This window comes from Macrobrachium nipponense, chromosome 11 (genome assembly GCF_015104395.2).
Source record: "Macrobrachium nipponense isolate FS-2020 chromosome 11, ASM1510439v2, whole genome shotgun sequence".
Lineage (NCBI taxonomy): Eukaryota > Metazoa > Arthropoda > Malacostraca > Decapoda > Palaemonidae > Macrobrachium > Macrobrachium nipponense.
The window spans coordinates 44,377,765-44,388,790 of record NC_061087.1 but is presented as its reverse complement, the minus strand read 5'-3'; the positions used below and the strand labels follow the sequence as shown (position 1 = coordinate 44,388,790).

The 11,026-nt window shown below is 45.7% G+C and overlaps 1 protein-coding gene across 4 annotated transcripts in view; it reads left to right on the top strand.

The window, feature by feature from the left end:
- Positions 1-11,026, top strand: part of LOC135205584 (general vesicular transport factor p115-like) — a 489,349-nt gene that overhangs the window by 265,666 nt on the left and 212,657 nt on the right. The gene's annotated exons all lie outside the window — the stretch shown is intronic.

The following is an 11,026-nucleotide window of genomic DNA, read 5'->3' as shown; positions in this document are numbered from 1 at the left end:
GTAATGCCATTTCGGGCTCAACATAGCCCCAGGATCTTTACCAAATTGGCGGAAGCAGTAGTGCAAGAGCTAAGGAAACAGGGAATAATGTTAGTGGCTTATCTGGACGATTGGCTTATTTGGGCAAAGAACCCCAAAGAATGCAAGGAAGCAACGGTCAAAGTGATCAAATTCCTGAACATTTAGGTTTCCAAATAAACAAAACCAAGTCCAGACTAACACCAGAATCTCGATTCCAGTGGTTAGGCCTTCAGTGGGACTTACAATCGCGCACACTATCAATTCCGTCGTTGAAAAGGAAGAAATTGCAAGAGCTACAAAACAATTTCTCAAACAACAACAAACATCCCGGAGGTGCCAGGAGAGGATCCTGGGCTCACTCCAGTTTGCATCAGTCACAGACGTTCTGCTCAGAGCCAAACTCAAAGATATAAACAGAGTATGGCGCTCAAGAGCGAATTGCAGATCACGGGACAAACTAGCCTCTATCCAGCGATCTTACGGAAACGTCTCCGCCCATGGACGGAGACAAAGAATCTTTCAAAAGCAATTCCTCTACAGTTCCCTCCTCCATCATTAGTGATCCACACAGACGCCTCACTAACAGGGTGGGGAGGATACTCCCAGTACGAAAAAGCTCAAGGAACTTGGTCGTTAACATTCCGCCAGCTACATATCAATGTACTGGAGGCCATGGCAGTATTCCTCACACTAATGAAACGACTCCGTCCGCCCAAGAACTCACATTTCAAACTAGTTCTGGACAGTGCAGTAGTAGTACACTGCATCAACAGGGGCGGATCCAAGTCAAGCCACTTGAACCATGTCATGATAGCCATCTTCTCTCTGGCAAACAAAAACAAATGGCACCTGTCAGCCACTCACCTGGCAGGAGTCAAGAACGTTAGTAGCAGACGCTCTATCTCGCTCCGCTCCGTTGGAATCGGAGTGGACACTGGACAGGAGTTCATTCAATTGGATCAGTCTACAAGTCCCCGGACTCCAAGTAGACCTCTTCGCCACGGAGTCAAACCACAAACTCCCTTGTTACGTGGCACCCGACCTCAATCCTCTAGCATACGCTACGGATGCAATGATCCTCGTTTGGAAACAAATGGAAGAATATTTACCTCTTCCCTCCGGTGAACCTTCTCATGAAAGTTTTAGACAAACTCAGGACATTCAAAGGCCAAGTAGCTCTAGTAGCTCCCAACTGCCCAAGAGCAATTGGTTCCCTCTACTCCTAGAGTTGAGACTCCGACCACTACGGATTCCCAACCCAAACTAACCCAGTTAGTGCAAACTCAGACTGTGTCCGCTTCCTCAAGAATTCAGAAAACCCTAACTTTATGGATTTCCTGAAATTCGCAGCTATGAGGAATGCAGAAATTGATCCCCACCGAATATCTCATTCTTGGAATCAGATAAAAGAGAATCTACTCTCCGGCAATATGATTCATCTGTCAAGAAACTAGCAGAGTTCCTTAAGATGTCAAATTCCCAGTCATGACAACGAACCTAGCCATAACTTTCTTCAGATCATTGTTTGAGAAAGGTTTAGCAGCAAGCACTATCACTACGACCAAATCAGCTCTTAAAAGATCTTCCAATTTGGTTTTAGCATAGACCTTACGGATTGCGTACTTTACGTCCATACCAAAAGCTTGTGCTAGATTAAGACCATCAACGAGACCTAAATCAGTCTCTTGGTTCCTAAATGATGTCCTCAAACTAGCCTCGGACATTAACAATGACTCTTGCAATTATATAAACCCTCCTGAGGAAAACCCTATTTTTATTGAAGTTTAGCCTCCGGAGCTAGAATATCAGAACTGTCAGCCTTATCAAGGGAACCAGGCCACATTGAGTTCCTCCCCTCAGGGGAAGTCCTCTTATCCCCAGATCGCCATTTCTTTTTTAGCCAAAAATGAAGATCCACAGGACAAGATGGTCCTCGTGGAAAATCCTACCACTACCTCAAGACATTTCCCTTTGTCCTGTCAACTCATTAAGAGCCTACCTAAGCAGAACAACTCTGAAATCTTCAGGCCCGTTGTTCATTAGGAAGGAAGGTGGTACATTATCCCTAAAAGGGATCAGGCAATAAATTTTATACTTCATTAAACAGGCCAATCCAGAGTCCTTTCCTCGGGCCCACGATGTTAGGGCGGTGGCCACATCTATTAATTATTTCCAACACATGAATTTTGACGATCTTAAGAAATATACAGGCTGGAAATCTCCGTCAGTTTTCAAACGGCACTACCTAAAACCCTTAGAAAGCCCTCAAATTTCCAGCAGTGGGCAGCTGGAAACAGTTTCTCCTGATTCTTAAATTTTTCCTATAACTTCTTGTAGCCTTCCCTTCTACCTGCCCCATTGCACCCTTAGTTTAGTCGCCTCCATGTATTGGGTTACCTTGAGTTTTGCTATTGTTCATCATTCAAGTTGGATTCAGTTCCATTCTTTTGTATATATCAACTTATAATCCTGTCTTTGCCTAACCTGTATATTTATTGCTTGTTGTTAGGCTAACTAATTTTAAGTTATAACCCATGTTTTAGGGCTTATACTTTCCCATATTGTAAGACTGTAATTTTAGTTGATTATTATACTATTGACCTTACAAGTGTTTAACTTTACCTTCTTAATTTATCTGTACTGTCCCTCAAGCTTGGTGTTTTAGCATTCTCTGGTACTATTTCACAGGGTGACACAGGTTAAGCCCAGAAAAGGGATTTTGACGAAGGAAAAATCTATTTCTGGGCAACGACCTGTGTCGCCCTGTGAAACCCTACCCTGTAGTTAGATTGTCCTCACCCAGCTTACCCCAAGCTTGGAGGCTATCTTCAGGAATGACGTCTCAGGCGTCAGAGGCGCTCACGGTAGTAGTAGACCAGGAGCTGTAGCACGGCTCCTCCGTAGTTCGGGGTTTTGTCGAAGGAAGAAGCTAAATGGCAAGGGACCTCTGGTAGTGATTCCACTCGCTCCTTACTATAGCGACACTTCTATTCGAGGTGAGCGAGCCATTTATCTTGGCATTATATTGTTTCTTTTTTCTCTAGGATGAATAGCAATATTTATTCCTAAGAAATAGTATCCAAGGAACCATTTCACAGGTCGTTGCCCAGAAATAGATTTTTCCTTCGTCAAAATCCCTTTTTTAGTTATATTTTACATTATTCTCATTTATATTTTTACTGTTTTTTTATTTTCTATTTTTACAACCCAAAAGATAAACGCAACCACGTGAGTAGGTTACATATGAATGCATAAACTCATTTACTGGCATGGGAAACTCATTTACTGGCATGGGGAACTTACTACAGCTTGGTTTGGTTTGTGTTGTTATGCTTATCCTTTTTTTATATATACATATTTTACTTGATTTTCTAATTTTTTTCACAATCAAAAGGATAAAATGCAATCTTGTACTTAAAAGTAGTGGCAAATTGGTGTGGTGAGCCGGGAAATTTTGAATTGCGCTATCTGAAATTAGTGCCGAATTAGTAATGGAACCGGATTAATGATTGCTAGATTAGTGATGATCAACCTGTAACACAAATTTCTTAATTGATACTGTGGTTAAATTTATCTTAAAATCTTTAGCAATAAGCAGCAAAATGCTGTGTTGAGTGAAAACAAGAATCGTAAATTGGATAATTTAAGGAAGACACTTACTAAAATTTTAAGATCATTTCCTTTCATAGATGAAGATTATAAAGACAACAATAGATTGAATAATCTCTGTCAAGTACTGAAATCAGTATGTAATACCACATTGGCAAAATGTAAATAAATGTCACAGAAACAATGTCATGCAGTGCACAACCATCAGCATGATGACATAATCAGTTAGAAGTGCATAATAAGAAATCTCTCTTTATTTAAGAAAATACTGGATACTGTAGCAGGATTATGAACATAGGGAAATGTTACATTTTTGTCTTCAAACCAGTATATATCAGCCACAAACCTCTCTTGTAGGGGAGGCTGGAAATTATGAAATATATCTTAACATGTGAATTGCATTAATATGTGAACCAACCTTTCAAAGAGGCAAAATATGCATAAATTCCAACAATCCAAATCTTGCCCAAAAAATGCTATGGCAGCAAGACAACTCAATTCAGTTAGAAACTGTTGGAGGCTACCATCTTGTATTTATAGTAACAACAATAGTATTACAGTAGTATTGCATTTTTTGTAATACCATGATAGGCTATAACAATGAGGATGATGACATCACTGCATTGATAGCATTATGGTCCGTAAAAAGAGATGTTATAATGAGGTGGTTTCAGTGAGCTGTAAGAGGAATTGTTTAACAAATCGGAACAATTATATCATGTAATTGAAAAAATTTTTTTTATGGAAAATTATATTATTAAAAGCATGTTTTCTGGGCTCAGCTCGTGTCGGCCTATGAAATATCATTAAGATCATTATTTCTAGGTAAAATTAATCTAAAATTACCAGAGAAAAAAATAAAATCAAGAAAATGTCAGTAAAACTGACTCGCTCACTCTATAAAAGAAGTGTCGGTATGGGAATATAGGCGAGTGGGATCACTACCACGAGTCATTTACCATTTAGACCTTCCAACATAAAATCCCCACCAGAGAGAGCTGATACTAAAGGGTGATGCGGCCGCTACTACTACTACTACCGACGCCACGGACAGCAGCGCCCCTAGCGGCCATCCTTAATCTTTAGCTTTACAGCGCTAGGTGCTTTTTTCCCTTGTGTTGTTTTTCACCGGATTATTATCACCCATTACGATGGAACGTGCTGCAATTGCTTCGGCTAAGTTAAGTGCCTCATAAGTAGTATTTCCTGGTATTCCAGTCTTCCAGGGACCAGTATTTTCCTTTTTATAGGTCATATACGGTCTCCCGGTTGACTCGTGGCGGCCGTGTGCCGCCTCGTGTTTTAAGATTTCCCGGTCTCCCATACTGGGACATCTTATGCTTATGGGCTTTTTATATTTACGTTCATCGTTTTATTACATCGTTTTTATAGCTAGGACACAGCCCTTTTACCATTTTTCTCTTAGTTTGGTATTTAGGGCTATACTGTGTTTTTCTGGCCCAGCATCCCAGCTCTTGCTCTTCATCGGCTACCGCTGGCTCCGAGTAGTCGACTGTTCTTCGGATCAGTTCGCCTCCTCCTGGGCTTCTTTTTCTTTTACTAAAAGTGTCTCTTCTTCCTTTACGATGTATTATCAGTGTTTTTTAGGGTGTTAGGCTAGCCTAGGTGCTTTGTGCCATGTGTTGGTACAGGCTGGTTCACGTGGCCCCTCTGTGGTTGTGTTGCTATCGCGGCTTAGGCCACCTGCGATCACGTGTCCCTTAGCACCTTACCCTTCCCCTTCCCTCCCTACCATGTGATAGGGAGGGGTCTGGTGGATCTCCTTGGTTGTCACGACAACCAACGTAGCCTACCTCCCTCTCCCTCCGAGGAGGCCAGGAGTTCTGTACCAGCTGGGGTATAGGGCGACCACTTGTCTCGGGTACCGGGTTACCGAGCGGGTAGTAGTAGCGACGGGGGGGGTAGGCCACCCCCCCCTCTCTCTCGTCCGCCGTGTTTCACCGGGGACCGGGGACCCCCCCCCCCCCCCCCCCCCCCCCCATTTTTCCTCAGTCCCACCCTTCCCCTACCTTAACGGACGGAGCCTCCGCTGAAGCTGGGAGCCCCTTCGGTTATAGGTCCGCCTGGCTCCGCCAGTGGGCGGGGTGGGAAATTACTAGTGGTCTGTTGCTTGCCTACTATATCTGTTTTTCGCTACCGGAGGAGAGCTCGCTCCTTACCCGGCACTCCTCTAGTAGACGGAAAGTTTATACCTCATATTATACAGAGTATACCCTTACTGTTACGATGACTTTTAGTTTTTAATTTATTTTTATGTACTATCTCCGTCGTTCTCCGTCGTGGTTTCATGGCTCCTCACCACTCCTGGTTGGAATCTTTTTCCTGTCTCCGGCGTAAGCCTCAGACCTCCACCAACCGTCTAGCTAACCACACGTATTACGGCGGGGCTCTAGTTTAATCTAACTTACATGCTTCGGCATGCAGCGGAGTATTTGTTAGGCTGTAAGTGTGCACTCTGATACTCATGTATCTCTCCACTTACAGGCTACCAACTGCCAGGTTCCAGGTTGCAACGCCTACGTTGTACGAACCCCTGCGCCCATGAGAGTGTAGGACCCACGCCCCGTGTGCCACCAACCACAACGGGCTGATCGTTTGGCACCCTGAGGCATGCACCATCTGCTATGACCTCGTGAGTCAGCTTTTGGGTGGGGTAAGTTTACTCCTGGACATTTCTTCGTCTTATCATTCACTAACCCTTAGTTTTAAGCTTCTTTAAACCGTATCTCCGCCGCTAGAAAGCTTCTTAATATCGCCTTCTCTTACAGCTGCCGCCGTGAAGGAAGTCGCTCTGGCAACCCGTGAAAGCTTGGGTGGGCGGTTCGGGAAGAACGCGCCAAGGCCAGCCTTATATGCTTGACAAGAAGCTGGCCGTCCAGATCTTCCCGGAGGCAAGGCGACGGGGTATGTGGACCCCATCTCGGCAGCCCCACTCATAGCTTCTATTCAGCAGGAGGTGCAGCAGGCGTTCGGGTCCGTCGACGACAGGAGCCGGTCCCAGATGTGGCCAACCTGGACCTTAATATCGAGACATAGGCGGGGATAGGGGCAGAGGATTTGTGGATTGAGGTAGGTGTGTCGGGCGCCCAAGGTCTACCCTTGGGCGCTCCTGGATCTTCTTCCCCTGTTCCTTCTTCTTCCTTCCAAGGCTTCACGGGATCTGAGATCCCTGCTCGTTCTCCCGCTCTCTCTGTACCCCCAAAGGTGAAGGGACAGAGAGAACAGAAGGCCCTACATAAGACGACTTCTAAGAAGTCGTCGTCTTCTTCAGCTAGGAAGTCTACGACTTCCTACGCAGACGCAGTGAAAATGAAACGAAGCCTAGCTCTTCCTATTCAAAGAGCTCTAGAAGCAAGGCTTCTAAGGAAAGGCTCGTGCTCCGGCCGAGCCAACGCCTTCTCCGGCATCTACCGGATCTACTCGGTAACTCCGTGTGGGGTGGCGGGACCGAGCTCTTTTGATCCCACCACTTTCTCAGCAGTAGTGATGCAGCAAGTGGGAGAGATGGTTGGCTCTCTTGGTTCCAAGTTTGAGCAAATGTTTGCCCAGCTGTCAAACACGATCAACCAGTCTGGTCAGTCCATCCAAGACCTCTCTAACCGAGTTAGAGAGCATGACAACCGCTTTGCTGGCCTCAATCAGGCCCCTCAGCCAAGCCCCTCAGCCAAGCTCCCCTGTAGCAGGTACTGGTCTCTTACAGCTACCTCCTTATGAATCCCTACCAGCCTTCTCTATGGATAATCCATGGAGAGTGGCCGCTTATGCCCCCTTCAAGGACGGCATGATTTCTATCCCGGAGTGTGGAACTCGAAGGATTGAGGACTTCGAGTTCTACCCTCCCGGACTGACTCAGCCTTTCATAGGGTATGCTAGGCTGACCGTAACTGCTCTCAATAGAGAGGATAAGATCTCCCGAGAGACTGTGCTATATAGTAGGGATCATGCACAGAGGGAATGGGTCACTGCCTGGAGGATTGGGACTGTACTAATACCAAAACTCCAGGCATTCAAGAGTCCCCTTTTACTATCTTCGCCATGGAGAGGAGGCTTCTCTTCCGTTCGCTACTTAAGGTAGTAGAAGCGACTCTACAGGCAGTCCTCAAAGACGAGCCCATGCCACAGTTGAGGGAGGCGGAATCTACATCTCCGCTCTTCCCGTCCTTCGGAGAATTGTGGGAGAACCTACCTGCCACTTTCTCAGTAGGTAAGCTGAAGCCAGACTGCGCGATGGATCAGTTTTGGCGAGAAGAACTCCGAGACTGCCTGATAGCCTTATTCAGGCAGAGTTCGATGCCCGTACAAGATTTGGGAGGTCTCTTAACTCCCTTATCATTACGGAGATGGCTGCCCTGTCCTATGCTACAGAACCGCTGTTCAAGATACTGGCTAAATCCCAGCTCCAGACGGTTCAAGCCGATGCTTTTGACTTCTTCTTAGCCAGGAGGAACTGCTGAAAGCATGTCTTGCAGGAGGCAACTATCAGGCATGAGCCTAATAGACTCTTAGCTTCCAGCATGTGGGGTGCGGACCTCTTCCCAGAGGCTGTGAATGAGGGTGCACCACGAGGCTGCTAGGCTTAACCAGAGCCTAGAGCCAGATGGGGCATCTCTTCCAAGAGGAAACAAGAGACGCCCTGCTGCTGGTAAGAAGTTAAAGAAAACGGGTAGGAGATTCCAACCCTATCAAAAACAACAGCAGCAACAGCATTTCGTTCGGGCTGTCCCAGTTACACAACAGGGACAGCCGTCAACACAACAGGGACAACCGTCAACCTCAAAGCAGACACAGCCCATTCTCCTGTTGTCTCCTCAAAGTCAACCTTCGACCTCTTACACAGTCTCGCCGGCCTTCAATTCGATGTATGAAAGCCAGGCCTACCCAACCTTCAACAGGTTCTCTAGGGGGAGCAGGGCGAGAGGCCACTTTCGCCAGCGTGGCACAGGAAGAGCTGCAAGAGGCAAGCACTTCAGAGGAGGGCGCGGAGGTCAACCCGCTCAACAACAGTGAGGCTCCCCAGGTAGGAGGGAGGCTGTTCCTCTTCCGTCACAGGTGGGGGTTCAGCAAATGGGCACAGAGCATCGTGTCCAAAGGATTGGGTTGGAGTTGGATCAAAGATCCTCCTCCAATCAAATCATTCTATCAAGTACCATCAAAGGAGTTGACAGATTATGCGGAGGAACTCCTTCAGAAAGGAGCTATTGCGAGAGTCAAGCATCTAAAATTTCAAGGTCGCTTATTCAGCGTGCCAAAAGAAAGGCTCAACAAAAAGAAGGGTAATCTTAGACTTGTCAAAGCTAAACTCTTTCATTCGTTGTGACAAGTTCAAAATGCTCACCATCTCGCAGGTACGGACCTTACTTCCCCGTGGGGCCGTCACAACCTCTATCGATCTTACAGACGCATACTATCATATCCCTATAGCCCAGACACTTCCGTCCATTCCTAGGCTTCAAACTAGAAATCAAGAAAGTTCTCATTCAAAGTGATGCCCTTCGGTCTGAATGTAGCCCCCAGGGTATTCACGAAATAGCGAAGTGGTAGTTCAACAGTTTGAGAACTCAAGGGATAATGGTAGCAGCATACCTCGACGATTGGTTGATCTGGGCACCAACGGTCGAGGAATGTCTCAAAGCCATGAAGAAGGTAGTACAATTTCTGGAACATCTGGGGTTCCAGATAAACAAAACGAAATCCAGACTCACTCCGGAGTCTCGTTTTCAGTGGCTAGGAATCCAATGGGATTTGTCTTCCACAATCTGTCAATTCCAGTGGTCAAAAGAAAAGAAATAAATAGCCAAGTCTGTGAGACAATTTCTCAAATGCAAACAAACATCAAGGAGAAACCAGGAAAGAATCCTAGGTTCTCTTCAGTTTGCCTCAGTGACAGACATCCTCCTGAAAGCAAGGCTGAAAGATATAAATCGAGTTTGGCGATCGAGAGCAAACGTCAAATCTCGGGACAAGTTGTCAGTAATTCCACAGATCCTTCGCAATCAGCTCCGTCCATGGACAAAAGTGAAGAATCTTGCCAAATTGGTACCCCTTCAATATCCCCTTCCAGTGTTAACCATTCACACGGATGCCTCCCTGTCCGGTTGGGGGGGATATTCTCAATTCAAGCAAGTTCAGGGGACTTGGTCAGTTCAGTTCCGCCAGCTCCACATAAACGTTCTGGAAGCAATGGCAGTATTTCTTACCCTGAAGAGACTCCTTCCCCCAAAGAAGTCTCATCTAAGACTAGTTTTGGACAGTGCAGTGGTAGTACATTGCATCAACAGAGGAGGGTCCAAATCCAAACACGTGAATCATGTCATGATAGCCCATCTTTGGCTTCTAGCAGACCAAGCACAGATGGCAATCTGTCTGCCACTCACCTGGCAGGGGTAAGAAATGTGATAGCGGACGCTCTGTCCCGGTCAGTCCCTCTGGAGTCAGAATGGGTCCCTAGAGCGACATGGTCATTACCAGTGGATATGCCAGAGAGTCCCAGGTCTCCAAGTAGATCTCTTCGCCTCACAAGCGAAACCACAAGCTCCCTTGCTATGTGGCCCCCAACCTGGACCCTCTGGCTTATGCCACGGACGCCCTGTCGTTAGACTGGAATCAATGGAGGAAAATCTATGTATTTCCTCCAGTGAATCTTCTTTTGAAAGTCTTGAGCAAGATGAGGACTTTCAAGGGAACTATGTAGCTCTGATTGCTCCAGACTGGCCAAAAGCAACTGGTATCCTCTGCTTCTGGAATTGGTCTCCGACCTCAACGGATTCCCAATCCCAAGTTGTCGCAATCATACAAATGAGGACTGTGTTTGCTTCCTCAGGAATTCTTCAGACCCTAACTTTATGGACTTCATGAAGTTTGCGGCTAAAAAGATGCTAACATTGATCCACAAACACCATCCTCTAGAATCAGATAAAAGAGAGTCAACTATTAGACAATATGACTCAGCTGTTAAAAAATTAGCATCCTTCCTGAAAGAATCAAACACTACGACCATGACAGTTAACTTAGCTATATCCTTTTTCAGGTCCTTGTTTGAAAAAGGCTTAGCAGCTAGCACTATTACTACTAATAAATCGGCTTTGAAGAAAATCTTTCAGTTGGGTTTCCAAATAGACCTAACAGAATCTTACTTTACGTCTATTCCCAAAGCCTGTGCTAGACTTAGACCTTCTCAAAGGCCTACTTCAGTTTCATGGTTCTTAAATGATGTCCTCAAACTAGCCTCAGATACTGACAACTCGTCTTGCACATTCATAATGCTTCTTAGAAAGACGTTATTTTTGTTAAACCTGGCTTCAGAAGCCAGAATTTCAGAACTGTCGGCTCTATCCAGAGATGTGGGTCATGTGGAATTTCTCCCCTCAGGAGAAGT